Source organism: Cibotium barometz, chromosome 34 (assembly GCF_041138505.1).
Source record: "Cibotium barometz isolate CiBa-2024 chromosome 34, ASM4113850v1, whole genome shotgun sequence".
NCBI classification, from domain to species: Eukaryota; Viridiplantae; Streptophyta; class Polypodiopsida; order Cyatheales; family Cibotiaceae; genus Cibotium; species Cibotium barometz.
The window spans coordinates 44,704,229-44,721,964 of record NC_141079.1 but is presented as its reverse complement, the minus strand read 5'-3'; positions in this window follow the sequence as shown (position 1 = coordinate 44,721,964).

Below are 17,736 nucleotides of genomic sequence, written 5' to 3'. Positions count from 1 at the left end.
ACTGATAGCAGCAAGCTTTTTTTAATGCTTGGAACAAACATGAATTTTGAGAGAGAGTGTGATTGTCCCATGATTTTCAGCAGTATGCAACACAACCTTACTAACTCCTACTAGGGGATATGAGGAGTTGTTTACACATGATTGTGCCTCCTTGAGGAGTAGATTCAAAAAGGGAGGAAAACAAACCATGTTGAGAAATAATATGCTTATTTTGATGGCTCTACTATCAAAATACCAAATATGTTGATCTATCACTGACATGCATACATCATGGACTGAAGGGTCATAACTTCATTGCGCAATGAATGACTAATCATCATGTGCATAGTTTATTGACTCCTTCTTTTTAGCACTTGATTTTGATGCATTAGCCACCACAAGCATGCTTGACTCTTTCTTCGTCACTCTTCTTCCACATTCATTTTGATATAATGGCCTATCTTCCAACAATAGTTTCATTTTCCTTTCTCCTTGTCACCCCCCTTTGTAGCATCCTTTAAAGAATACTCGGGTGATTCTACCTTTGGCTTGTAATTGCCTTGAGAAAAGGATTTACCTTTATCTTTTTATTTGAAAGAGTGAATACCTAATCTCCCACATGCATAATATTTTGGTTTTAACCAAATTGATCTTCTTTGCGAGATCACTATAATCAACTCATTCAACATAAGGGCATTAGAGTTACCCTTCGTCATGATCTAAAGTATGGATGGAGCACCATATCTTGCCCCAACGATGGTGACCAAACTTTGCAAATGTGTGAGAAGCAGTACCCCATACACACTTTTAAAGTTTGACCACCATTCCAATGTCCTTCTGGCACAACAGGTTCAAGAAAATCCTGACTTTGTGAGTTTGGGCCCTCATGGAGAAACCCGTATAGAAAACATGTGATGGAGCACCATTTCCCTCCCGAACGACCTGATGGTGGTGACCAAAATTTGCAAGTGTGTGGAGAGGGGTACCCCACACACACTTGCAAAGCTCCACCACCATTCGATGTTAATTAGGCAAGACGAGATTGAGAAAACTCATATTTTGTGCATTTTGGCCCTCTTTGAGAAACTCGCATAGAAAACATGAGATGGAGCACCATATCTCAGGAGCACCATATCATCTCACATGAACGATGTATGATGATGAACGAATTTTACAAGTGTGTGGAGAGGGGTACCCCACATACACTTGCAAATTTTGGCCACCATCAAACATTGTTCAAGTATGATGGGATCGAGAAAACTTAGATTTTATGCATTTTGGGCCCTCTTGGAGAAACCCACGGAGAAAACGTGAGATGGAGCACCATCTCACCCGAACTACATCCAATTGGTGACCAAACTTTGTAACTATGTGGAGATGGGTACCCCATACACACTTGCCAAGTTACAATACCCAATGCTAATCAAGAAAGACGGGATTGAGAAAACCTAGATTTTGTGCATTTTGGGCCCTCTTGGAGAAGCCCGCATAGAAAACGAGAGATGGAGCACCATATCTCACCTGAACAATGTGTGATGGTGGTGACCAGATTTTACAAGTGTGTGGAGAGGGGTACCCCACACACACTTGCAAAGTTTGGCTACCATCAGACGTCATTCAAGCATCGAGGGAAACAAGAAAACCTAGATTTTATGCATTTGGATCCTCATGAAGAAACGTGTGTAGAAAACATGAGATGGAGCACCATATCTCACTCAAATGACATCCGATGGTGAGACCAAACTTTTAAAGTTGTGTGGAGGGTTACAACATGCACTTATAGAGTTTGACCACCATCAAACATTGTCCTAGCAAGATGGGATTGAGAAAGCCTAGATTTTATGTGTTTGGGCCACACCTTGCAACCCCCCCCCCCCCCCGGCGGGCGGCCTCGTGGCACTTTCTTCTACTACAAAGGCTTAGTATAAGGCAGCATGCTTTACTTCATGTGAAGCGATTAGGTTGAGAAGGATTTTAGGAGACATGGTTGTTGATCAAAAGGGAGCATAAGCATTGCTATCCAACAATCACCGTTGCATCGCAATTACCAAGAACCTAGTGTTTCATGCTCGCACAAAGAACGTTGGAGATATAGTATCATTATATACATGGGCTTATCATAGATGGAGAGGTGGAGATTATCTATTGTCCAATGAGAGAATTGTGCAGATATTTTCACAAAGACTCTTGGGAGAGATTTGGTGGAGTGCTATCTTTATCAAGCTATCTTCATCTACTTGGCATTGTATCGAAGAGGTAGTTCACATGTGGGTAGACATTGAGGGGGGGTGTTGGAAAAGCATTTGCTCAATGTTGCACTCTTGTGTTGTTATTGTGGGTGATAGATGTGCTTTATTTTATAGGGCCTTCTATATGAGAAGTACCCATTCTGGTGAGCACCCAGATAGTTTGTTATATGCACATTATGTGTGCATATACTAGGAGGCTAACCCACATTAGGCTTGTGAGCATGGGAGCATGGGAACAAGCTCTAGTGGAGCATGGGTTAGGACTAACCTTAAGGGTTAAGGTTAGGGTCAGGCATCCAAGGGTCACACATGGGAAATGGAGAGTCAAGAGTCACTTGAGGGCCCTCCTATATAATAGGGGCATGGGACACACTCAAGGGAGGCTAAGACTATGTTAGCTTGAGGTTAGGTTATGTTATGCTCGCTTGTGTAGAGGATCATAACTACTCACCTACCATTTCACACTATAGCTACATGCTATTGGATTGGAGTTATACCTCTTGATGGTATGGAACATCAAGGTAGAGGTATGACGTATTTCATTATATTTCATGTGTGCATCCCTTGGGCTCAGGGGTGGTCGGGTGGATGCGTTTATGCCTGATTTATGCATGTTTATGCATAACAATTATCTAGAGAGATCTTAGGGTTTTAACATAGTTGATGGCCAAATTGCAGCTAGATGGTTTAATAGATGGGTTATGTAGACTTCATCACTCTACCAAACAAGTAGGATGCATGCTTGTGCAGTGGCAAGCTCCATGACTATAATAGTGATAAAGAGAATATGGGGGAGAGGGAGATCTTGAGCTCCTTATAAGCAAACACGCACACAAGAGAGAGCAAGATGCAAGAGAGAGATGGATGACTGAATTTTCTTCTATCTTCTTCTCTTCTCTACAACCATTAACATAAAGAGATAAGAGTACATACTATAAGGGAGAGTACTCTCCTACTATAACATACAATGGTCGATCCATAGTGTGAACTCGACTACATGACCTGGCACTATAACTATGCCATAACTCTAATACTCCAAAGTGTTGTCACACAGCTTGTCGTCCACTAGCAACATATCATAATCTCACCAACCGTGCTAGTGGCATAAGTGGAATGCTATCACCCAAGTGGGTCATCAATGTCCGTAGCACTAGTTGAGGTCAATATCTCAACACTCCCCCTCGAGCTCAACTCCACACACTACACTCTAAGTAAGCTCCTACACTTGTGACGGTTCTTTGTGCACAATTCCTTCATGAAGATGTCAGCCACCTGATCCTCTATGTGCTGACACATACTACAACACTTGCTAGAACTTTCTCCCTCACGAAGTGATAATGCATCTCAATGTGCTTTGTTCTAGAATGGTATATTGGGTTACTGGTCAATTGTATGCTACTCATGTTGTCACAATAAGTGACCACAACCCTATCCATAGGCTCACCTATATCACCAAGTAGCTTCTGAAACTAAGCTACCATAGCAGTATCCTTGTACTCTGCCTCTGTACTCAACAAAGCAAATGTCAGCTATTTCTTATTGTTCCAACTCATAGCAGTGCTCCCAAACAAAAACATAAAGCCATTGGTAGATCTCCTATCATCTGGCAGCAACACTACCAGCCCAATCAGCATCTATATACCCATCTAGCTATATCTTTATACCACTAGCCTCATAAAAAAGTCCATAATCAATTGTGGACTTTATATACCTGAGAATCTATCTAGCCACATCCAAGTGTATCTTCCTAGGGGCTTGCATAATAGCCACATCCAAGTGTATCTTCCTAGGGGCCTCCATAATAGCCACATCCAAGTGTAACTTCTTAGGGGCCTGCATAATCTGACTCAAATAGCTTCCTAGGGACTTGCATAATCTGACTCACAAGTCTAACAACATAGCTCAAGTCTGGCCTAGTAATGGTTATGTAGATCAAGCTACCTGAAAAGATTGGGGGAGGAGAGAGATCTTAAGCTCTTGTAAGCACACACACTCACACAACAATGGATAACACACAACATAGCTCAAGTCTGGCCTAGTAATGGTTATGTAGATCAAGCTACATAACCATTACTAGGCCAGACTTGAGCTTACACAAGTCTAACAACATAGCTCAAGTCTGGCCTAGTAATGGTTATGTAGATCAAGCTACCTGAAAAGATTGGGGGAGGAGAGAGATCTTAAGCTCTTGTAAGCACACACACACACACACAACAATGGATAACACACAACATAGCTCAAGTCTGGCCTAGTTATGGTTATGTAGATCAAGCTACCTGAAAGGATTGGGGGAGAGAGATCTTAAGCTCTTGTAAGCACACACACTCACACAACAATGGATAACACACACACAAAGATTGAAGGCTAAAATATTGTTCTTCTCTTACTATAAAAGATAAGTGAAAATCCAGCATAATTACTATCTATAAGCAGTCCATAATGTGAACACATTAAATAGGTGAGCTAGCAAGATAAGTATGCCATAGTATATAAGTACTAGAGTACTATGTATAAGTGGTCCATAATGTGAACACATTAAATAGGTGAGCTAGCAAGATAAGTATGCCATAACTCAGTGGGTGGTATCTATAAGCAGTCCATAATGTGAACACATTAAATAGGTGAGCTAGCAAGATAAGTATGCCATAACTCAGTGGGTGGACTATGTAGGTGTAGTCCAGCTGTAGAATTGCTTGGCAAAGATCTATCGTGTTGGGCTACCACATGTGCCAGTGATGTAAATGTGGAATGGTCACCCAGGCACTTGTGAGTGTTAGCTCTGGTTGAGCTTGACATCTTAACACTCCCCCTCAAGCTCAACTCCATCTCCAAGACTCAAAACATGGTGGCAAACCTGCAAAGCTTCTCAGTTCTCAAGGCCTTGATGAAAATGTTAGCAACCTACTCCATGTGCTAATGTTGTACATGAGATCAATATCTCCTACCAAGAACTTCTCTCTGATGAAGTGATAGAGGACCTCTACGTGTTTGGTTTGCACATGAAACATTGGGTTCTTGGCCAACTGTGTGCTACTAAGTTGGATTCTTGGCCAACTGTATGCTACTAAGTTTGTCACAATAAATGACAACATGCCTATCCACATGCAACGCCAAATCTCCAGGTACCATGTGTAACTAAGCTACCACACATCACCCCTTTACTCTACCTCTGTAATCGACAAGGAAACTACTACAGTTGCTTCTTGCTACCTCTATACTCGATAAGGCAACTATTATAGCCGCTCCAAGTAACATCACCACTCCCAAAGGAAAACATAAATCCGCTAGTAGATCTTCTATCCAAGATGCTACCAGCCCAATCTGCATCACTGTATCCATACACCTTCAACTTTATACTGGTCTCATATAAGAGAGACCATAATCCATTGTGGACTTCACATAGTGTAGTGTGCACCTCACACCATTCAAGTGTAATTTTTGAGGAACCAACATAAACTGGCTCTCCAACTTAACTGTGTAGTTCAAGTCTGGCGGCCTGATGATCATCACATGCAAATCAAGCTACCCACTATCTTCATCTACATAGTGGGATTCTCTAACATCTTGCTTGTATTCGCACTTAACTTCCCATTCTGATCTAGTGGTACAGAAATGGACTTACATCTAGCCATACTATATTTGGAGATGTCCAAAGCATACTGCCGTTGTGATAGTCATATGCCCTTAGGTGACCTTAATGCAAAGAAAGTATCTTAGCTCACCTAAATCCTTCATGTCAAACTTCTTCCTGAGGAGACCCTTCACATGCTCAACTTCATGCTCATTGTCACACCCCAAACAATCAAGTCATCCACATAAATGGTAATGAACGACAATCCCCTTTTCACTCTTTTGCATATAGAGTAAATGATCTACATCTTCCATATGAAAGCCAATGGTGGCAAGATACTCTACGATTTTCTCATGCCATGCTCTTGGCGCCTATTTTTTCAGACTATACAAGGCTTTACGTAGCCTACACACATAATCTAGGTGACTCAAATCCTCATAACGAAGTGGGGCTAGATTAAATACACTTCTTCTTGTAACTCACCATACAAGAATGCATTCTTTACATCCATATGATGTAAGACCTAACCTTTTGACACAACCACTACAATTATAGCTCACACGATTGCCATCTTGGCAACAAGGCTCAATGTCTCCTCATATTCAATGTTATAGATCTGAGCATAACCTTTTTAGCAACCAATCTAGCATTGTACTTGTTAATGCTTCTGTTGGCATCTCTCATGGCAGTGGTGGCCACCACAAGCCTGTCTGTAAAAATTTTTGGGCTATTATTTCACTGCCCATGTGTCCTCCGATGATGCCGCAGTGTGCTTCTCTTAACACTACTTGCTGCTCATGGTCCAGAACACATCTGCGTAGAATCTTGTTTATTCTTCTTTTATAGAGTTGCCCAGCAATCATAGTGAAATTTCTACTCCTTAGGGCAATTCTCTTCTTCCTGACTATAGTATATCCTTCCAGAAAAGACCCATCTTCCAAAAATTGCATCATGTCATAATACCCGTTCTCTTCCACTCCGGTTGATGCTACTATAAACAAGTTGGCATCTGGGAGTTGGTCTTCCTCACCCTCCAAAGCAGGTTCTCCGGAATCTAGTCTATACAGAAATTCTACCACCACATTTTTTTTTGTGGGTGTGTGCTAAATGGTAAACTCAAATTCTTGAAGTAGAAGCATCCATCTTGATAGATGAGAGCTTGGTGATCCACATGGAATACAAATTTGTTCCCCAGAAGGTAGTGCCGGAACTTGTTCACAGTGAATATCATGGAGAGAGCCTCCCGCTCTGTTGTACTGTAGTTTTTTTCCACTCTTGTGAGAGCTTTGCTAGCATAATGTATAAGCTACATGTACCCTTTTTGTTTCTTCTGCATGAGTGCGTTGTCCACTGCCTTATCTGAGGCATCTATGTAAACATGGAATATCATATTCCATTCTGGATTCATCATTGCCGGTGCAGATGATACCATGTTCTTTAGCTAATGGAATGCCTTTTAACATTCTGGGATCCATTCATATTTGGCATCCTTTTTTGTGAGAGCATATAATGGATAAGCCACATGTGCTAAGTATTTCAAAAACCTTGAATGCCGCTTCACCTTGCCAAGGAATCTTTCAAGCTACTTTATGTAACCAAAGAGAGGGAGACAAAGAGGCCGTGGAAATTGGAATAGACACCAATCAGGAGAACAGGTTCTAGAGATTGTTGTTATTGTGGCAAACTAGGTTATTTTTTGCAAAATGTCATAACAAGCGGAGTGACATGAAGAATGGGAAATTGCAAAAAAATAATTATGCATCTTTAAATAAGCAGAGGCTGAAGATAGATATGACTATTCATTTATTATGCAACACATGGTAAATACAGTGAATGCATATGTATCTACAAATGCTGATGATGTAGGTATGTGGACTCGAGAGCCTCTAACCATATGACCTGTCATCGTGAATGTCTTAGAGATGTGAAGAACTAGGACAAACCAGGTTATGTAGAGACAAACAAGGGATGACACAGTTCATCCTATTGCTCATATGTCCCATTGGCTATGTAGGATGGCAATATGAAGTACTTGTTTGACATACTTCATGTACCCAACATCACAAAGAACCTAGTTTCTATTGGGAAGATGATTGAGTAGGGTTTATGGGTATGCTTCAACCTTGATGACTACTATATAGAGGACCTCAAGAACAAATGTCTTTTGGTTGCGAAGGGCAGAGAGTGGGCATAATGTTTACTTTGGATGTGAGCATGCCTTCTGCTATGTTTTCACAAGGTGTAGGTGTTGTGGCTGATATATATATATTTGGCACAAACGTATTGGTCATGTAAATGAGTAGCGATTAAACTCCATGCAGGATTTTGAAATTATTACAAGTTTGCCAAAGTTTAAGGTGGATCTAATACATAAGGTTTACGGAGCATGTCAATTTGGAAAGCAAACAAAGAGTGTATTTCCACATGACAAAAATGTAAGCAACATGGCATTTGATGTGGTGCACTTAGATCTATGGGGGCTGGCAAAGATGGCATCAATGGAAGGATGTCACTATTATATATCTTTCATTTTATGTGACCACACAAGAAAGTGTGGGTATACTTTGCTCTAGGTGCCTATTTTAAGCCATAAAAGGTTTTATGTAACCTGCACAAAAACTTTGGGTATACATGATCCTCATATTCAGGTCCATGCAGCACCAGGTAGACCTCCTCTTGGAAATTGTTATATAGAAATACATCCATCTGATGTAAAGACCATTTCTTAGCTACAACCACCCCATAACAATGAATATTCTCATAGTTGCCATCCTAGTAGCTGGACTGAAGGTCTTCTCATAATCAATGCCATAGGTCTAAGCATATTCTTTGGCTACCAAGAAAAAAGTGAAGTGTTTACTCACTTTCAAAATTTTAGAATATTGGCTAAAAAATAAATAGGTTTGTAGATTAAGTGCCTGAGATCAGATGGAGAGGGAGAATATTTATTGAATGAGTTCAAATCATATCTAAAAAGCATGAAATTCAAAGATCATTTACATGCAGCATGTACACTCTTGGTGCGCCTGACAGTGCAGTAGTGGGGTGAAAGAACTTGTGGTGCAAGTAGAGTAGAACCCACAACACATGATGTGAGCACCACCTCGGAAGCACACGTGTGAAGCGTTGCCAAGTTCAAGAAGGCACTGTTTAAAAAGGGTGACCAACTACTATGCAGAGCAGATGATGCTGAGAGTAGAGAAATGTTGAGAGTCACGTTTGTGCCAACTTACTATTGGTGTGATGAAGTATAGCTTTGTAAAACCATCATTGTTAGTTAATGCTTATTTCATGAAGCTTGTAGATGTAGAATCTGGCAAGTGTTCATATATGCTAGGTACCAATTCAGTGTCACTCTGTAATCCATATGAAATGAAATCAAGAACACTCTTGCCATTGCTTCTCTCATTTGTGTCACATTTGACATGTGACACAGATGAGAGAAGCAATGGCAAGAGTGTTCTTGATTTCATTTTAGATAGACAAATGTGACACAGATGAGAGAAGCAATGGCAAGAGTGTTCTTGATTTTATTTCAGACGGATTACAAAGTGACGACAGAGAACTTGTATCTAGCACAAATGAACACTTGCCAGATTCTACATGCTACAAGCTTCATGAAATAAGCATCAACTAACAATGATGGTTTTATAAATTTATACTTCATCACACCAACAGTAAGTTGGCACACACTACTCTCAGCATCATCTACTCTGCAGTAGTTGGTCACCCTTTTTAAATAGTGCCTTCTTGATCCTGGCAAACGGCTCTACGATGGTTACAATCTACCACCTTCACACGTGTGATACCAAGGTGGGGCTCTGTTAACCCATTCCTAGGGTTAACAAGAGCTACCACCATTATCTTACATCAACGACTCAAGGTAGATACACCAAAGGGTTATACATTCAAGATATGAAGCAATGGTGTCCAAAGCTACAACTTTGACGGGTGCCCATAATGGTGTGACGGAGTATTTATGGCAATTCCAGCTTTCAAGAGCATGTGGTAGCATGTAGGATTAAGTCCCAAGTGATACACTTCATGGATATATTATGAGAGTAGTCATTGTAATAGCATTAGGCCTCTTATGAGAGCTTAAAGTGCCCGGGTTAGCCACATTTTAAGTGAGTGTGAACACTTATGGCCATGTATATAAGTGAATTTATCTCATAAAACAACATACTCTCCCATTATGCAATTGAGTCTTGCTCTTGCTAATCTCTCTCCCTAATGCATGCTAGTGAGTGTGTGTGAGTGAAGTGAGGTGAGAGGAGAACCCATAGTGCAACGCGGTGGTGAGACAACGATTGCCTAGGAGGTGCAGTGGAATTTCTTCCCAAGGAGTTGTAGAGCTTAGAGACCTAAAGGGTTACGAGCTTGGCCATTGGTAAGATCCTCACCTCACGAGACAATTGCGGTTCACCAGGTAATCTCTTATTGTATGTGTTTCAATGGGGGTTAGGGTGAGCCATAACATGCTCACATTATGCGTTGTGGGTTCTGCTCCACCTGCCACTAGTCGTTCCACCGCTACTACATTGTCAAGCACAACAAGAGTGTACCTGCATGTAAATTATCTCTGAATTCCATGCTTTTTAGATATGCTTTGAACTCATTGAAGAAATATTCTCCCCCTCCATCTGACCTCAGGCACTTAATCTACAAACCTGTTTGTTTTTTAGCCAATATTCTAAAATTTTGAAAGTGAGTAAACACTTCACTTTTCTCTTGGTAGCCAAAGAATCTGCTTAGACCAACGGCATTGATTACGAGGAGATCTTCAATCCAGCTACTACAATGGTAACTGTGAGAGCAGTCATTGTTTTATGGTTGTAGCTAAGAAATGGTCTTTACATCAGATAGATGTAAGGAATGCATTTCTGTATAACAATTTACAAGAGGAGGTCTACCTAGTGCATGCACTTGAATATGAGGACCATGTATACCCAAAGTTTTTGTGCAGGTTACATAAAGCCTTTCATGGCTTGAAATAGGCACCTAGAGTGAAGTATACCCACACTTTCTTGTGTGGTCATCAAATGAAAGATATACAATAGTGACATCCTCCTATTGATGCCATTTGCTAGCCCCCATAGATCTAAGTGCACTACATCAAGTGCCATGTTACTTACATTTCTGTCATGTGGAAATACACTCTTTGTTTGCTTTCCAAATTGACATTCTTCGTAAACCTTATGTATTACATCCACCTTAAACTTTGGCAACTTGTAATAATTTCATAATCCTGCATGGAGTTCAATCGCTGCTCATTTACATGATCGATACGTTTGTTCCAAATATCTATATCAGCCACAACACCTGCACCTTGTGAAAACATAGCAGCTTTGACCTCAGGCATGCTCACATCCAAAAAGTAAACATTATTCCCACTCTCTTTCCCTTTGCAAACCAAAAGACATTTGTTCTTGAGGTCCTCTATATAACAGTCATCAAGGTTGAAGCGTACCCATAAACCCTACTCAATCATCTTACCAACAGAAACTAGGTTCTTTTGTGATGTTGGGCACATCAAGTACATCAAACAAGTATTTCATATTGCCATCCTACATAGCCAATTGAACATATGAGAAATAGGATGAGCTGTGGCATCCCCTATCTCTACATAACCTAGTTTTTCCTAGTTCTTCACCTCTCCAAGCCACTCACCCCATGACAGGTCATAAGGTTAGAGGCTCTCGAGTTCACACACCATACATCATTAGCATTTGTAGATACATCTGCATTCATTGTATTTATCATGTGTTGTATAATAAATAAATACTCATATCTATCTTCAACCTCTGCTTACTTAAAGATGTATAATTATTTTGCTACAATTTCCCATTCTTCATGTCACTCCATTTCTTGTAGCTCTTGTTTTATCTGCAGTTTCCTTACCTTTGTATTGGTCTGAACCATCTACACTAGGTTCTGTCATGCAACACTTAGAGTGTTGGAATCCTATATGTGTCCTATCATTGTGTTTATAACACTGATTGAAAGCCAATACATGACTTTCCTTGCACCCTGGTTCCAATCCTTGAATGCCTTTACATCTATTGAAGTGGCATTCTCTTCAAGTAACTTTGGAGGCTCCTCATCGTTGTCTCCTTCGACATAGTTCCAAAATCCTTTACCCATTAGGAAATTGGTCATTCTTAACTTCCAAACATGGAAATTGTTCTTGTCTAGCTTCTCACTAATAATCTGATTAAGTCTGTCAAACATGTTTGCCTACAACAACCTGAAACCATAAATAGATAATTTATGTATGCAACCTATAACACAACAGTATCTTCATTGACTAATGCCACCATAACGGTACTTCTGCAAGACCTCTATGTCACCAAATCTTACTAGAGTACATGTACATACATCCAAGATCATTAATACATGTTCCAAAATTGTCTGTACTCCCAAAATACACTGTGCACTATAATAACTAGGTTTTGAGCCACAAATAGTTCTCAACTAGGACTTCTCAAAACTGTCAAAAACACCTTGCAGTGGCTAAACAGAGACCAAAACGTGCCCAACATGTGAATCTGGCTTAAAAACTATAGAACAAAGTACTGCATACCACATAGGCACCTCCACACCTATGAGGATAGCTCCTCAATCAGAGATCTGTAGCTCCCATAGCTACCCTGAAAAGATGCAAGGGAGAAGAGAGCTTGAGCTCTTGCAAGCACACACACACTCACAAAACCCTAATACAGAACACACAAGGTGAGAGGCTGAAAATCTTCTTCTTCTTCACTCAACACTCAACACACCATATACAAAGATAAGAGTACACACCATATAAAAGGTACTCAACCAAATACATACTAGGGTTCTCTATATTGTGAACCCAAGTAAATGAGCTGGCGCTATAACTATGCCAGTCTCCAGAATGGCTGTCACACACAACCTGTCATCCCACTGGCCGCATATCACCCATGATCTCACCAACCATGCCAGTGGTGTAAGTGTGGGGCCTATCCCCCAGACGGGTCATCAGTGTCCACCGCCTCACTAGATGAGCTCAATATCTCAACACTCCCCCTCGAGCTCAACTCCATCTCATGTACACCAAGCAAAGCTTGAATCTGTGAAGCTTCTCTGTACCTAATGCTTTGGTGAAGATGTCAGCTATACCTGATCCTGTGTGCTGACATAAACAAGGTCAACATCTCTTGCCAAGACCTTCTCTCTGACAAAATGGGAGTGGACCTCTATATGCTTCGTGCGAGCATGAAAAATTGGGTTCCTAGCCAACTGTATACTGCTAATGTTGTCACAGAAAATGACAACTTGTCTATCCACTGATAGACCCAAATCTGTAAGTAGCTTTTTCAACCAAGCTACCTCACATGTTGCCATAGCAACACCTCTGTACTCGGCCTTTAGTACTAGATAGAGCAACCATAGGCTGCTTCTTACTGCTCCAAGTCACAGCAGCACTCCCCAAAGAAAACATGAAGCCATTAGTAGATCTTCTATCTGAGATACTACCAGCCCAATCAGCATCTGTGTACCCATGTACACATATCTCTCTCCCAGTTTCATAAAATAGTCCACAATGCCAAGTAGACCTCACATATCTCAGTATGTGTCTCAATGCATCCAAATGCAGCTTCCGAGGAACCTGCATAAACTGACTCATCAACCCAACAACATAGCTCAAATCTGGCCTGGTGATCGTCATGTAGATCAAGCTTCCTATTATGTGCCTATACATAGTAGGATCCTCCAAAATCTCTCCTAAATCTGCACTCAACTTGCCATTCTGATCCAATGGCACTGAGATAGGCTTACAGCCTGTCATACCATACTTGGACAACATGTCCAAGCCATACTATCTCTGCAGTAATCCAATACCATGTGGTGACCTAATCACCTCAATGCCCAAGAAATATCTGAGCTCCCCCAGATCCTTCATCTCAAACTTTTGTCTAAGCAAGATCTTTACATCAAAGATCTCTGCATCATGGTCCCCCGTAATGATCAAGTCATCTACATAGATGACATCAAGCACAACCCCTCTATCATCGTGTCTCACATACAGCGAGAAATCTGCATTGGCTACATGAAAGCCAATAGTGACAAGATATTCAGAAATCTTGTCACACAGACCATCCTCTTGGTGCTTGTTTTAAGCCATACAATGCTTTCTTCAACCTGCACACATGCTTGGGGTGACTCACATCCTCATAACCAGGTGGCTGCAACATCTGCAACATATACACCTCTTCCTGTAAATCCCCATGCAAGAATGCATTCTTTACATCCATCTGCTGATGTAAAGACCATTGCTTTGACGCAGCCACTGCTATCACAACTCTCATTGTTGCCATCTTGTGGCAACTGGGCTGAAAGTTTCCTAATCAATGCCATATGTCTACGCATACCCTTTGGCTACCAATCTAGCCTTGTACCTGCTTATGCTTCCATCTCACTGTTATGTTTTACTTTGTACACCCACTTGCATCCAATGGTTTTCTTGCCTTCAGGCAATTGCACTAAATCCCAAGTCTCATTTCCATATAGTGCATCCATCTCCTCATCCATAGCTTTCTCCCAACACACATTTCCAATGCATGTGGGCTCTACAACAAACCTGCACAACCTTTGCCATGTATGCATAGTGATGTGCCACATAACCATCATAGGTAAACTTCTGCATAGGGTTCTTAACTCTCCTAGATCTTCGCAGCTTTGCATTCATGGCTTTCATAGCCTTCTTTACACCAGGTGTTCTCATAGCTGGTATCCCAAGCTCCTCATCAAGGCTCATCTTTGAGCCACTAGACTCTCCATCAACATGAGAATGCCCTGCAGAAATGTCAGGCATACTAAGGGGCTCAACCACTTTCTCTTTGCCTTTATGTGATGTACTAATCACATTTGCAGGACTGGTATTATGACGCAGCCTGCCACTCCATGGTCAACTGAACCACTCGATGAGGACTCTCCTCTGGTCCACTCAAAGACTGTGATTACTGACTTGCATTCTGTGCAACCGCATTTCCACTCACATCAGCCCCAACAACAGCTTCTTTTTCAGCAGCATACTGGCTACTCATCTCATCAAAAACAACATCCTTGCTTACCCTCAACTCACGTGTAGCAGGGTTATAACACCTGTATCCCTTTTTTTTTCTGAAAAAAGATCCTTTCATTAGTTATAAAAAACACGGCTGCGCTACAAAACCTCTCCTGCTCGTAAAGTAGGCAGAGTAGAGATCCAATTAAGGCAGCTAGGGAGACTCTCCCTAGCTGCAAAAAAGTACAAATATCAGTACAAAAACTGAGGCTATATCATACAATAGGAGGGGGGAAAATCCAAACAGGTGGCCTGTAGTGCCAATGGGGGGTACTCGCGTGTAGGGTATAGAAGGGGTCGCTACGCCAAGTGGTGTGAAAGGCCTGGCACCGCAAGATCGCTGCATCCGGATGCGGTCATACTGTCCTCGCAAGGTGTGGATCAACTCCTGCCAAATCCCCCGAACAGTCTCTGAAAGTGGCTACAGTCTCCCCTCAAAGGCCTTGAAACACTGGGCTCTCCAGGTGAACCAAATGGTGAGGGGAGCTCCCATCGTAAATCCCTCTCCTGTGTCCGCGGACAAGAAATCCAGTGAAGGAACAAGGCGAGGCTGGCCCCTAATGAATCTGATGGCCTGGCTGTCGTCTCGTATCCCAGAGCAGGCCCTAACGAAGTCGACCAAGCAGCGGCACCCCACGTATACATGCCCTCTAGAGAGAGGGGGGCCAAAATGCGCAGCATCCTCAGCCAAATCTGTTGTGCCTGTGGACAGTCCCATAGGCAGTGTCTCTACGTCTCCAGTGGGTGGCCGCATCGGACGGAGGCCGTTGGAAGACCACTGTAGACAAGCCAGGTGCCAACTGCATAGCCCCTGTGGGCAACCAGCCACTGGAAAGTCGAGATCCTACGTGCCTATCGACTAGCCCAGAGCCTAGTCCAGAAACCCTCTAGGAACTCCTGTGAGAGTCCCTGTAGTAGCCGCCAATGCTCCGATGTAGCTGGAGAGACCATCCTCCTCGCAGTCAAAATATGCCTCCCCAACCAAACAGTGTACTAGAAAAAGGTGATCTCTGTGGCCTCGGGGGATGCATAAGGATCATGCCACTCGTACTCGCCAGGGTCCCACTGGAGTCAGGCTAAGGGGCACGTAGCATATGCCCATATGCGCCAATCAGAGTCCACATCTGTAGGGTCTGGATCAATATGCCACTTCTGGGAAGCAGCGGGGCCACTACCCGTATCCTCTAAAAGATGCACTCTGCAACCAAAGGTGACTCCGCCTCCACTCTCTGAAGTCTGCCCTCATTCTGGATCCCATAGTAGAGGCATCTACCATCCTCAGTGCAAGCTCTGACAGCAATCAGGATCTCCAACTGTGTAAAGGCTCTCATCCACCGTGGGGCCGCTGTCTCAAAAGGCGTGAACCACTCCTCAGTTGAGTGCCTCCTAAATGTCATCCCTCATAATCAGCCCCCCTCTGAAGTGACTCAGCCTCTCCACCTGGATCTCCTCTGGGAGACTGCAGAAGGCCTGCCAGTCTCCAAAACTGCATGCTGGACCTGCTGCCCATGGTCCCTAGGCTAGACGTGGGCTGAGAATCCAGCATATGACCCTGCTCTGTGCGTACCGCAGGGCTCTAGATGAGCGGCTGTCTGGCCCGCTCCTCATCACAAGTAGGAGGTCTTTAAGAAAGCCCCGATCTCAGCAGCTCCCAAGCTCGCAGGATGTTCAAGGCAAATCTGTCCTCCCATCCTCTACTGAGGCCTGTCCTCCCATCCTCTACTGAGGCCTGTCCTCCTCATCTCTATGAAGATCCATCGTATCTCTAGTGCCCAAGTGCCCCCTGCTGGGGGAGCCCTAGCCTGTAGTCGCTGAAAAAGAAGCTCCTTCCAAGGCTCAGCGCTTGGAAGCAGCCCCCGAACAATAAGCTTCCTCAATAAGGCTCTACTCTGATCAACTGGATCTATAATGCCCAAGCCCCCCTGGGCTAGCGGAAGAGTAATAACTACCCAAGCAACCTTGCCCGCGCTGGCTGACCATCCCGCCCAGACGAAAGAAAGTTCCTGATCAGCCTCTGTACCTGGCTGATGCAAGAGCTCGAGAAGATCCAGCAAGACGTGATGTACCACATGGTCGCTTAAAGCACCTGATTCATCACCACCACCCTCCCAGCCAAGGATAGTCGAGCTATACTCCAATACAAAAGCTTCTTCCAAATGCTCAGAAGAAGCGGGGCGATCTGCTGCTCAAGTGACAAATCAAGTCCAATCTGGCAACCCGAATATCACACTGTTGTGCCAGGAGGAATCCATCTGAAACCCGGGTCTGGGCTCCATGCCGAAGCGGGAGTGCTACTAATCCAAAAGGCCACTGTCTTGTGCCAATTGATCAATGCTCCCAAAGCTACACCAAAAACCTGTAAGCGACTGCTCTGCCCTCTGAAGATTGGCCTCCTGGCCATGCAAAAACAATCCCGTGTCATTCAGCAAACTCAGAATCGAGCAAGTCCTCACACCGGACTGGGAGCTGGAGTCCGCTCAAACCAACCTCCTCTGCTGTCAAATACATGCTCAAAGCCTCAGCAAAGAAGAGAAAAAGAAAAGTGGTGAGAGGGCATCCCTGACGGACTGATCTGATCAACTCAAAACTCAGCCCCCATCCTCCTGCCATCAGCACCTTGCTATACGAGCTGTGGAATACCTGTATCCCTTTTGCTCAAGGAAATATCCAATAAACACACATTTTTCAGCTTTTGGATCCAGCTTAGTTCTCAACTCATCTGGCACATGCACATATGCAATGCATCCAAAAACTTTTAGATGAGACAAATCAGGTTTTTTGCCAGTAAACCTCTCCTCTGGAGTTACATCATGTATGGCTACAGTTGAAGTCCTGTTCATGATGTA